General features: G+C 40.4%; 1 protein-coding gene across 1 annotated transcript in view; it reads right to left on the reverse strand.

Annotated features, from left to right (window-relative positions):
- PPP6C (protein phosphatase 6 catalytic subunit) overlaps positions 1-13,511 on the reverse strand; it is a 101,831-nt gene that overhangs the window by 75,655 nt on the left and 12,665 nt on the right. The window lies entirely within an intron of this gene.

A 13,511-nucleotide genomic window follows, 5' to 3' on the forward strand; every position in this document is an offset into this window, starting at 1 on the left:
AATAACTACATATATATGTGCAAGATTCATTTTTAAATATACAGTTTTTAAATTGAAATTTTAACAAGAAAAATTGCCTATTGTGGGCTCATTTTTTTTTAGTTAAAGGACAATAAGCCAAATCAATCATAATAAATTATATCTGACTGGAAAAACCACCCTGGGAGTATACTTTATAGCCTTACAGCCTGCCGTAGTAGCCTTTATCAGCCATTAAAGGCCCACTTCAGCATTAACGTCCCTCGCCTTAGGCCTTTAACAAGGGAGCTGGACTTTAATGGCCGGTAGAGCCCGCTACAGCGGGTTCTAAAGCTATTAGAACATTCTGCCACTCGAGGGCAGAATATTCTATCAAATAAAACAAATTCCTCACGACGCTCGAGGGGATTAAAATCCCCTCAGGCTCCATGAAGCTTTTGCTGTTGCTGTGAACAAAGAGAACATTGGAATGTTGACACTCCGGGCTTTTACCAGCCAGTAAAAGCATGGAGCACTCCATTGTCTCCAATGGGGCTTCCAACATTCCAGTGTTCTAATATAGCCTTAGAACCCACCGTAGCGGGCTCTACTGGCTATTAGAGGCCCTCTCCCTTGTTAAAGGCCTTCACCTTCGACTCAGGCCTTTGACGCAGGAGCCGGCCTTTAATAGCCTGTAGAGCCCGCTACGGCGGGTTCTAAGGCTACTAGAACATTCTGCCATTAGAGGGCAGAATGTTCTCCTAAATAAAACAAAGGCTTCACGGAACCGGAGGGGATTACAATCCCTTCAGGCTCCATGAGGCTTTGTTCACAGCTGCTGCCGTGAACAAAGAAGATTGGAATGTTGGCGGCTGCGGGCTTTTGCCGGCCAGTAAAAGCCCGGAGCACTCCATTGTTTTCAATGGAGCTGCCAACATTCCAATCTTCTTTGTTCACGGCAGCAGCTGTGAACAAAGCCTCATGGAGCCTGAAGGGATTGTAATCCCCTCCGGTTCCGTGAAGCCTTTGTTTTATTTAGGAGAACATTCTGCCCTCTAATGGCAGAATGTTCTAGTAGCCTTAGAACCCGCCGTAGCGGGCTCTACAGGCTATTAAAGGCCGGCTCCTGCGTCAAAGGCCTGAGTCGAAGGTGAAGGCCTTTAACAAGGGAGAGGGCCTCTAATAGCCAGTAGAGCCCGCTACGGTGGGTTCTAAGGCTATATTAAAATTGAGCAGGGAATGGTTTTCTTCTACCATGACTGAAAAGTTAAACCCTGCCACTTTATCAACTCAGAATGGTGTATTAATGCACAGCAGGCACATCATGGACTCGTTCAAGCAGTTTGTTTTTATTCAGATCACTGGTCAACTATTGTTGATAAGACTTTTCAGAATGAAATTTCAGGTCTAAGATCAGTAAATTAAAAAAATAACTGAACATCTTTGGAGGCTGGATTGTTTTTAAATAATTTTTCTCACAGCTAGAAGGATTTGTTTCTTTGATTCAAATAAGCCGTTTGTTTGCTCATATTCCTTTCAAGACATTATGTGTAGGAAATTTGCCCTTTTGGCAGGGTCACCGTTCGCTTTTTTCTGGACCCTATATTTTTGGTAGATAATGTCTGCACACCTGCAAACCAGTGATAAAATGACTGTGCTCTCCCTTTCAACATGCTGAAGTTGGCATACTACGTGTCATTGTTCCCTAGTATGTGGTACAAAGGGTACCCATAGTCTGCAAGTTACATGCCACTAGAGGGCTGCAGCACCCACTGTGCCATCCACTACTGTAACAGTGCAAACATGTTTGCAGACCTGCCATGTGTAGCCTGGCTGCTGCAGTTGGCAAAATAACTCATTTTGACAGGCCAAAACCTTCTTTTTAAATATTTGTAAATCACCCCTAAGTAGGCTTGATTGCCCATAACGCAGGGTGATTGGTATTTAAAATGATTTTAAGGAATGTAATGTTAATCATGCCCTTACACTGAAAAAGTCCCAAAAGCTATTGTAACTAGTTGTTCCATAGGAAATCACTGTTACATTGAATAATGCTAGAAAAATAATAAAACCACTATTTTTAATAGTTATTAAAAAACTAGTTAAATAGTGAAGTCAGATTTTGATGAATGTTTAGGGAAAGGTACTTTTATAATGTTACCATTTCCCTGCCTAACACCTTGAGAGGCCAAATGCATTTGTTCTCAACCACATCATCCAACCAGTAATTAGGATTTGAAGAGGTAATAAAACTGCTACAATAGCAGAAAACAAGAGCCTGATGATGGGAGGTGGTGTTGCTCTCGACAGGTTGGACAGTGTGGTTGGGCCCAAGAACTGGATTAAATTCATAGAGGACTCCCGTCACATGCAAATGTAAGCCAGCACCTGGGAAGGTCCTTCCGTTAGCCACCCCCAATATCTCAAAAAGGACTGGACCTGCACTTACTTTTATACAGGACAAAGAAGTAAACTCCAAGAGTCATAAGGCTGACCTCCTGTGAAAGCTACAGGAATACAAGAAGCTATAAGAGGCCTTTATCTGCAACCACTCAGCTGACCCAATGCAACTGGGCATGGACTAGACCCTGCAGTATTGCCTCTGCCTGACACCCTGTCAGTCTCTTAGTGCTACCCGTGCGGTCCACGGGAAGTCTTTAGAAGTGTTCTCTTGTGATGGATTTTGGACTTAAAAACTAAGGGCTAAATTAAGAGTCTGGTGGTCCCTAGACCGCCAGACCGCCACTGCTTAGACAGTCCGACTGTCAAATTAAGAGTTTGGCAGTCGGACCGTCAAAAGACCATCGTCTCCGCCAGGATCAGTGATCCCGACGGGATGATGGCAGTCATGGATGTAATCAGCCACGGCTTAGCTGAAGTCAGTACCTCTGTGCTGATTAAAACCTTGTTCTCTGCCAGAATTTTCATGGCAGTCTGACTGCCATAAAAAAAAAAAAAAAAAAGGTTGTCAGAGAACAAGTGCAGGGGGCCACAGAGGGACCTCTGCACGGCCCATGCCAATGGCGTGGGCAGTGCAGAAGTCCCCCTACTCAGAACCCTCAAAATGCACACTGTCTGCACACAGTGTGCATTTAATGGGTGCTAGTGCACCCCCCATGCAGCAGCATTGCCGCCAGCTCAATTATGAGCTGGGAACAATGCTGCAGCAAGTTTCCCACTGGGCTGAATGGCATAAACCGTGGTTTTAGCCCAGTGGGAAAGTTTCAGCTCTGCCGGTCAGCCCAGTGGTAAAGTTGTAATGGGGCCGGTATGAAGACCACCAGCACCGTGGCGGTCTCATCAGGAGTTTGGCAGACGGATGTTTCTGTCCGCCAAACTCCTAATGGTCAGAAGGTAAGTGTTTCGGCCAGGTATAACCTGGCTGGTGGATCTAACATGCACTCCATTGCGGTCAGCGCCAAATTGCACTTATGTTCCAGTCCACCATGACCTTGAACCGTCATTCTTATAAACTGATAAAAATAAATTAAAAAAATCATATCTCTGGTTCCACTTATTGGATTTTTGTCATTTTGTTTATTACATTTTACTCTATTTTTCAAAATCAGTTTAGGATTTTTATTGTGTTGCTTTTCAACTTCATTATAAATGTACTTATTGTTTTAAGTTAAGCTGCTCTGCTCTGTGCCTCAGCTACTGGTGGGTTGAGTTAGGGTTTATTTAGTAACTGAGTGTTCACCCTGGAAAGAGTTGAGACTGTCCCTTGAGGAGGGTAGTCACCCGCCCAAATAGTACTCCTATTTCTTACACTACACCTCTGATAAGTGTCCATCCAGTGGTTGGATTTGTAGAATGTCCAAAAAGGATGATCATCAGATCTGTGAGGTCTGTCTTCTGGATTGTCAGACCACTGTAGTAGGCAACATCTTTCTGGAGATCTGATACAAAAGAGTAAGAACCAGAGAAGTTTAGCTTAGAAACAAACTGGAAAATCTAGAAAAACAGTGACCCTGTTATTAGAGGGATGGAGCCCTTTTCTTCCTCCTGTCCTGAAAGCACCATGTCGGCCCCTAGTCCTCATCCCAATGGTCGACCCACGAACACCAATATCATTCCTCTGACACACCAGGGATTTCTACGTAGAAAGACAATACTACACCCTTCTATCAGGCATTATGCTAGGTTCTGCAGAAGCAATGCAATCATCATCCCACAAACATACCTCTACAGCACTGCACCAATCCATCTGACTACTTCCCAATAGGAGAAGAAAAGCACAAAAGCAATTCTACCAAAAAGGCAAGTGCTCCTATAGTCAAAACATGAGACAGAGAGGATCAATCTGAGGATCATCCTAGAATTATACTGTTTTCTTAAATGTTCTTCTATAGCCCTTGCCATGCTGAAAGAAATTAGCTTATTAGCTCATGTTACGTGTAACAGTGGGGTTCTGTATGGTTACAGAGACATATGGAAAACAAAGCATTACAGTGGAATCACAAACTGTAAGGCTTAAAAACTTGGAAACTAAAAAGTTCAGAGAATTACAGCTGGGCAATTGAGAAAATTGTGAAATATAAAACAGCTAACAGTAAACATGTAATGGGACTGTGCTTCACTTAAGTTAGTTCAGGAGGGAGTCTGGGGTGATGCGTTTTCAGCAATTTGATTAAGCACAGCAGATTACGGTCAAACTGTTCTAGTATTGGAACATCAGCAATGGACTGATTCACTTCACCTGGCACCTGAAAACTCATTGTTCATCAGAGATTGTGAGAACATGTCTTTGATAAGACAAACTACAGGAAGTGCTTGATCTTCTTAAGAGAATGAAGACCAGTGAAGGAAGACATTGTTTACATGAGATGATAAAAATAACATGGTGGTAGGATCAACAGTGATCATGGGATTTTCCTGTGGGGCAGAGGGAGGGACAACGGTGATCAAGAGGAAAGAAGAACTTTGGCATGATAAAAATAAAGGTAATTTAGAATGGGAAAATTATTAAAGTCACTGTTTCGAGTTTCAAAAGATGAGATCCTGGGATGGGAACATCTCTGATGACAGAGGTATTTGAGAAAATGTGTGAACTGCTTGCAGAAATTATGTTTGGGGAAACTGGAGTATATCAGTAAAGGTGTTAAAGACTCAGGATAAGGTTATATACTGTGCCCAAGACAATATTAGACATTGAGAGACACCACACATTATTGGTGAGATGTATGTAATATTGTTTCTAATCTTGACCAAATACATTTAGTGCAAGGGGAGACAAGAGATAAACCTTTTAGAACTTGACTGCAGGTACTCAATCTTTTGTTATGCATGGTACACTGCCAGAGAGTCAACCTTGCTTAACACCCTATAGAAGAAAAATTGTACTAATACAATTGGCTCACCCCATCTAGAATGAAGTGCGCCTTCAGAGTTGCCATCTCCATGAGAGAACACAGATCATAAACCAAATTGTTTGGTTAATTGCGACACTATGTTCAATTACTTTTCCTAAACATGGCAAGTTACACATAGGCCTGACATTAGCTACATTTTTTGAGGTACACCTTTGTGTTTTCAAGAAGGGAGCGAACTAAACTGTTTTGAAGCGAACTGAGAAAGCTCTCCCGGGAAAATGATGCATTGACCAGACATCAACTATTTATCAAACAAAGAAAGTTTAACTTAATGTTAGCTTGTATCATGTCTCATTAGACGTTTGTTGGAGTGGATTTATTAGTTCGGCAAGGGCTTCCTTCCTTCTGATGGCGTTTATTTTTGTTTAGAGATCCTCATTACGTTTAGTGTTTGAAGAAGCTGGCGCAAACTCACTGGAAAATATGGCTCTGCATTGAGGAATGTGAAAAGGGTGTGAACAAGACTGAAAAAGTAGAAATTTGCTACCGAATAGCTTTTGTTCTCAGAAGAGAATGCATCAGAGAGGCAAATCCAATATTGATGCCTTTGATTGACAGACCCCATAGAATAAAGTATTCTGAAGGTAGTCCTAGAGAGAAGCAAACAACAAGTGTAAAGGAAGCCACTCTAGATACATCACTTAAAACACGTTCTAACACCCCTGCCAAAAAACAGATTCCCAGCGGGGTAATATTTTGTTTAAGTCTCTATACTCCATCCCAATAAGAATTGTCAGTAGATGAAGACGTAGAGATTTCACAAGGTTAGTAACTTGACATACATGGGACTTTGTTTAAAATACTCCAAATTGCCAATAAGTGAGACTCTTCAGACCTTATCTTCTCAAATCAATACCTTACTCCCTTCTCTGTGCATCACGTTAAGAAGAGATGAGAGGCGAAATACAAAGCAGCTCAATCAGATCAAAACCCCCTGAAAGACAATCCTACACTAGACTCTATAGTCATCTCCACCACAAAGACGTACAATGTCTAGACTGGCAACATCAGACACATACCTTCCCTGTGCAAGAAAACCTGTCAGACACCTTCTACTATATTAAATGTGGCTAGCTCTTCAGCTTTAGTGGGATGCTATGACCATGTACTTGGGACCCTCTCTCGAAGAAGTACAACCTCTAACAAAATAAGAGGGGTTTCCAACAGATTACTTAGGGAGACATGATCACTTCAGATGTTTCAAGTGGTCAGTAAATTATGCCTCAGTTGATTACTGCAATCCATGTGTGCTATGCCTGCAATGACTTGTGAACTAAGACAGTAAGGTTGGATTACTGCTTAATTAGAAGTCTGCAGACAGCTGCAAGCATGAAGATAGAACAATGATAGTTGTGATGAGTAACTCTGTTAAAGTAAGCTGTGCATGGTGGCCGTAACTGTGTAGTTATAGTTGAGTCAGAATTTTCGTAAGAGTATTTTTTGTCTTTCTAATACCTTTGAAGATGTCTGATGAGCCTTGTCAAAGCTTTCTCAAGAAAGTGTTCATTCAATTCAGATCCTTCCTGGAAAGCTGTGCTGATTACTGAAGCAGGGACGAAGAAAAAAACCAAAGTGGCCCCAGAACATTGATTTCCCATGTTAATTTCAGTAGGAAACTTTGTTCTCCTGGACAGAAAGATGCCTGAACTGAACCAAATTTGACAAAAAGATAGTGCCCTCCATTTGGCGAAGGGAGCTTTTTATCCAGTAGGCCATGTCGGTAACCTGGAACCAATCCTGCGATACAGAGTAGTCCGACAGGCTTGATGCAACCAATGTTGTGGCTGCCATTACAGAACTTGGGAGCTCAGTCCTCATGCCCTGAAAATGTTTAAATAAAAATAGTAGGGCAGGGCTTGAAAAATCATTAAAAAAATGTAACTAGATCTGCACGTTGAGTAACTTAAATAATCTACTCGACCTAACTGTAATGTACTTGACTCTTAAACCTTTTTCTTAATTCTCACATATGATTGTACCTTCAAATATGTGAGCTCAGCATTTCTGCAGTACAAAAACACTCTTTTGTTTAAGTAGACTAAAGTTCGCTGCATGCATTGCAAGAATCTAGCCGACATACCTAGGAGGTCTAGCTCACATAACCTAGGATTTCTTTTGGTTTACTAACAACATTGCCATCAGGGCAGGAGTGTTTCTCAGTTTGTTTAAACACTCAATTTTAATAAATATATTACTAAACCATGGTGTAGTAAAATATTGTCATCTACATGCAGTAACTTTCCAAGAAATGTCCAAAACACTCTCCACTAACTTGCAGCTGTACTGATGAAACTATAGAGTGTATTAACAATCTGTGGAAATTGGGTTTCAGAAAACATATCCTTTGCACATCAACATGTAGAGCATTCTGATTGCTTTGATCTTGTTAAAATATTGTTTCATAACAAAGAAATATTAAAAGGGCTTTCACAACTACTGAAATATATTTCAAAAGGTTTGCACAGTTGATTTAGTCATTTAAAATGTTGTGTGTTGGAAAATCCTGACACCCTATATCCTTTTATTTTACATTCTAAGCAGCAGGTCATACAGTTCACCTTACAAAGTTCTGCAACTTTGCAGTCAGAAGGAAAATTAATAGTAAGAAAAACTGACTTTTTACCTCCATCTGTGAACACAGAGCAAAAGTGGCATAAGAACAAGATTTTAATGCCCCTCCACTTTTCAACTGAACAGAACACCTGTTCAGTGTCCGCTTGCCAGAAGGGACGAGTAAGTATTAAAAATAGTGCGACCTGATCAAATAAGACTCGCCAATGTGAGAGGTCAAGTGGATTTTTCTAGCCCTGTCGGGTCTTCGTGGTGGGGCGTGGAGGGGCCCAGAGGGGCCATCAGTGGCCAAAAGTTGACAACTTTTTTCCTGCCAAAATGTTCTGCAATACAGGGAACCGGGACCCAGCACAGCACTCCCATGAGGTCCCACAGTACTCCTGCAAGTTTCATCAGGGAAGTGTGGATAGTACCAACAAGGTGAAGCTTGTGCCCTTGAATAAATAGTGACATTATAGTTAGATGTTAAAGTATGATAAAAAACGAATGTTTTAAAAAAGATAAAATAAACACAAAAATTCACCAGTTATAAATCTACTGAGCGAACTATAAATTTTGCCCCATCCATGTACTGCTTATGACCTCATATTACATCCCAGTATCATATTAAATGACACGAAAAATGATTCACTGATAACACCATAGTCAAATACAGCATATGATTGCTGAGAGTACACATAAGGGTTCATTAAATAGAAAATATTGTAAGCCTTGCAGTCATGTGTAGTAGTGCATTCCATTTAAAAATAACTAAAAGGTAAAGTTTGGGGTATATGTATCACTCCATATGAAGTGAGGTGAAGGCTGCGCGCAGCTGATGTAGATTGCAGAAGTATGTCTGAAAAGCGGTTGAGGCTTAAAGTCAAAGTCATTTCAAAACAAATCTGAGACAGACCAAAGATTCTATTGACCATAAATTATCAACCAGTCTGTATCTGGGCATGTGCCCATTCTAAACATTTGTATTACATTGTTAGATAAACTATGTAGCAAGAACATGGTTGATGTTTATTTCCAAAACAACTCTGTAGATTCTCAGACACTGCAGAAAGGTAAAAGTAGAGTACAGGGGTGTCCCACTTTGAGGAGGCTTAAATCTTACAGTGGTGTAGTAAGCATGGCTCGAAGGTGTAGGTCATTGTGCCCACCTAAGAAATGTGTATACAGGGCGAGGAAAATCTACTCTACCACTAGCTATAGCAAGTTTTATTTTATGAGGTTGAGCTATTTTTAGATTCTACTCAACCTTCTGGCAGTGGACAAGGAATAGGTGTTTTGTCCAGTCACAAACAGAATTAGAAATTAAGATGCCTTTAAATCTTATTTTTGTCACATTTGCTCTGTGTTCAGAGACAGAGGTCAAAAGCCAGTTTGTCTTCTTGCAATGCAAATACTTTTCCTTATAACTGCAGTTCCAGGATTTAGTAAGGTGAACTGTCTGACCTATGTGAAATGAAAGGCTTTTGGTATCAGGTTTTCCCTAGCACACAGCATTTATATAACTAAGGCAACTTTACAAACATTTCAAAATATATTTCAATAGCTGTGAAAGACCATTTTCAGTACTTCTGTGTGATGAAAAAAATATTTTAATAGGATGAAAAAAAAAAGTTAAAACACTTTACTTGGGGCTGTGCAAAGAAATGTTTTCTGAAACCCAATTTTCACAGATTATTGTTAATACACTGTACAGTTTTATCAGTAAAGCTGTGAGTTAGTGTGAAGATTTTTGGACATTTCTTGGAAATTTACTGTCCGTGAATGACAATGCACTACCACATCATGGTTTAGTAATATATTTATAAAAAGCGTGTGTTTAAACATAAACTAAGAAACACTCTTGCTCTGATGTCAAAGCTATTATTAAACGAAGAGGCAAATCATGCATGGATCATGTGTACCTTACATGTGGGCTAGATTTATTATACATGGAGCAAACGTTTAGTGTATTTAATCAAACAAAAGAGGATTTAAAAATAAAATTATATATATATATATATATATATATATATATATATATATATATATATATATTACAGCAAAAATGCTGAACTCATATATTTGAAGGTGCACTTATATGTGAGAATGAAGAAAAAGGCAACTGTAAAATACAATATTTACCTAGGATCACAAAATTTGAGACCCGTTTCCGGGTCAAGTACCATACAGTTAGGTCAAGTAGATTATTCAAGCTACTCGACCTGCAGGTCTAGTAACATTTTAGGATTTTTTCGAGGCCTGCTATAGTGTATTTTACTAAACTAAGGAGGATTTTCCACAGGACCGGAGAAAAGCGGTCTTTTCATTGACAAATTTATATCTGTCAACCTTTTAACTTAAAACTGCAGGTCATGTGACACTTTTAAGAGTGTTAATCCCATTAAGGAAAACAGAATATTGTCTTCAAGGGCACAAACCCTGTAGCATGGTGTCACTGTGACAGTAGGACGTCATCAATTATGTCATTTAAAATGTCTTCAGTTATGCAATGCTTGAGGTTAAATCAGTGCATGCAAATTATTGTTCGCCAAGTAAAGTTTAACTGGTGAATGAGTATTTATTTTGCTCTTAAACATTAGTTATCATCATATTTCAATACCTAATCAAACTGTCACCTTCATCTATGTTTGTCAGTGAATTAAAGTTTTCTTTTTTTTATTGTATACTTACAAGGGAAAAGACCTTATTCACTTTACTTCCTCCCTCCACCCCCTGATGCATTTATGGATTTTTTTTTTAAAGACAACTCTCCTTGCTTATGGCCAGGAATTGCACCCTACCCCACAGCCACCCCCACCCCCACAAGCAGCCACCCCCCTGTGGACACCCAAATCTCATTTTGCTTTTATTTTATTTTAATTTTTTTTTCTCCCTTTTTGAGTAATGCAGTACTTGATGCTCAAGCTTCACTCCCTTGGTACTGCACAAGAATCTCGAGGCAGTTAGTATGGTATTACCGTACTATGCTGGTAATACCAGGGATGTGGAATTCCTATCGCCCCACGCCCGGGACATCTTGTTTGGGGTCAAGGGCTACAAGTTTTTATGTTTACTTTGTCCTTGGGACAAGTAGGCCCAACCCCCTGCAGCACAAACCCTTTGGCTGCCTGATTACAGAGAGTGGAACTCTCTGCAGTTGAGTTAATGTGTTTCCAAAAGATAATGCTGTTCGAACTTGTATTTATGGTTCATTATTTGAAAGTCTTCATTATTAGGGTGAGTGCTGTAAATAAATGTTTTAAGGTCACACTTCACTACTGACGTTGGTTCCAGTACAAAAAAAAAAAAAAAAAACGTGTATACACATGTTTGAAAAGTTTAGGCTATGAGGCTAAGTTTGATGCTCCCAGAATGCTCTCTGATTATATGCAAATGAAATGTCATTTAGTAAAATGTGTTGATGCATGCTAGTATTTCCCAAAAATATTTCTAATGGAAAATCAGTGTAACCATTTTCAACACGATTATGGGAAGCATGAAAATAAACAAACACTGACAAAGCCAACTGATCTGACATATTTTTATAAGTCTTTTAGTTTCATCAATGCGTGTCTTGTTTTGACATGGCTTTTGTAACACTTTATTATTGTGGGAGCTACCAGGCCCTCAACATTGTAACAAACACTGGCAAACCCCCCCAAAAAAGTTTTTGAACTCTCTAAAAGCACACCAGCGGCATAACAAAGGCCCCGCAGCTGCCCTCCAGGGGGCCCCTTCAGCACAGCACCTGCCCTGAGTGAGTCTGGAGAGGGGGCTCCTCCATGTTCTTTACAAAGGGGCACCCTCCAGTTTAGTTACGTCATTGATTGCCACTGTAGTTCCTGACACTGAACAAAACTACTTTGTGTGGCAATATGCTCCTTGTGGAAGAGCAGAATGCGATCACTCACAGTAAAGCCGGCCGAAAGAGAGAGAAATAGAAGTTTAATAAAAACAAAATGTCTTTGTTAACACCAGACCTAATTAGGGACCAAGACCCACATGTAGGTAGCTTTTTGCATGTCGCAAACAGCGACTTTCGCTGTTTGCGACATGCAAAAAGCACACTGTGATGCACAAACCCAGTTTTGCGATTCAGTAACCTGGTTACTGAATCGCAAAACGGGTTTGCGACTCGCAATTAGTAAGGGGTGTTCCCTTCCTAATTGCGACTCGCAGTGCAATGTAGGATTGTTTTGTGACCGCGAACGCGGGTGCAAACCAATCGCAGTTTGCACCCATTTCAAATGGGTGCTAACACTTTCGCAAAAGGGAAGGGATCCACATGGGACCCCTTCCCCATTGTGAATGTCACTGTAAACATTTTTTCAGAGCAGGCAGTGGTCCTGTGGACCACTCCCTGCTCTGAAAAAATGAAACGAAAACGTTTCATGTTTCATTTTTGTTATGCATCTCGTTTTCCTTTAAGGAAAACGGGCTGCATTACAAAAAAAAAAAACTGCTTTATTGAAAAGCAGTCACAGACATGGTGGTCTGCTGTCTCCAGCAGGCCACCATCCCTGTGTGGGCCGCCATTCGCGAGGGGGTCGCAAATTGCGACCCACCTCATGATTATTCATGAGGTGGGCATTTGCGAAGCCCTTGCGAATCACAGATGGTGTCAGGGACACCATCCTACATTCGGATTTGCGACTCGCAATTTGCAGGTCGCAAATCTGAACCTACCTACATGTGGCCCCAAATTCTTAAAGAAAGTCACAAAAGTGCACCCATGGTATATGTTGTACCCTATAAAATATTTGTTAACTGTATTTTAGCATGGGTAAATACGATGTGTAGATTTGCTCATGTAAAAATCTATTGAGCATTTGCAAGTTAATTTTCCCTCCAGCCACTTTCTTCCCAACCCTGGAAGAAGTTCTAATTCTGCCATTGTCAGGAGTAAATGTCCAACCTTTCTTATTATGGGAAAATATTAGAGAGAAGCTGGTAAAAATCTTTAAAACATGCAGGTTAGTAGGTTTGCAGACTCAAAGGCATTCCAGCCCTAGAACTATTGCTTACTGCTTCCTCCAGCCCCAGTATGCAGATCTGCAGAAAGGTGGCAAAATAAGGAAATTGTTACAGTAGGGATTGAAACTGCAAGTATTTAAGCCCTACTGTGGTAGTAGCCCTGGCATAATCAGAGAGGCTATTATCAGAGCACTTACATAATGAGATTGCTGCCATAATTTGTCGCCACACTACATGGCACCAAAGGGACAAGTAGATCTTTTTACAGGACAAGTAGATTTGAGAAGCAACCTGTCCACTGGACAAGTAGATATTTTAATAAATTCCACACCCCTGAATACTGAACACCAGTTCCAAAGGGACTATTGCGGTATTACATGGGAGGGCCACGGTAGGTCCCCGCCCACAAGTGACTCAGTGTAAGTGTGTCCTTTCCCTGCCTCCTTATTTGCTGGAATATACAACCACTATTCATAAACCATTAAAAAAATAAAAAAATAAATATTTAATTTGTTTTTGCTCCCAAATTGGCCACTGATCTCAATGTTCTTCTGAATCATCTTCTTCCTTCTACCCCACTCATTACTTAGGCTGCTCTTTCTAATTCACAATAATACCAGAGCTAACCCCACCACTTATTGATGTTCAGTAGAAATG

Source organism: Pleurodeles waltl, chromosome 6, assembly GCF_031143425.1.
Source record: "Pleurodeles waltl isolate 20211129_DDA chromosome 6, aPleWal1.hap1.20221129, whole genome shotgun sequence".
NCBI lineage: Eukaryota > Metazoa > Chordata > Amphibia > Caudata > Salamandridae > Pleurodeles > Pleurodeles waltl.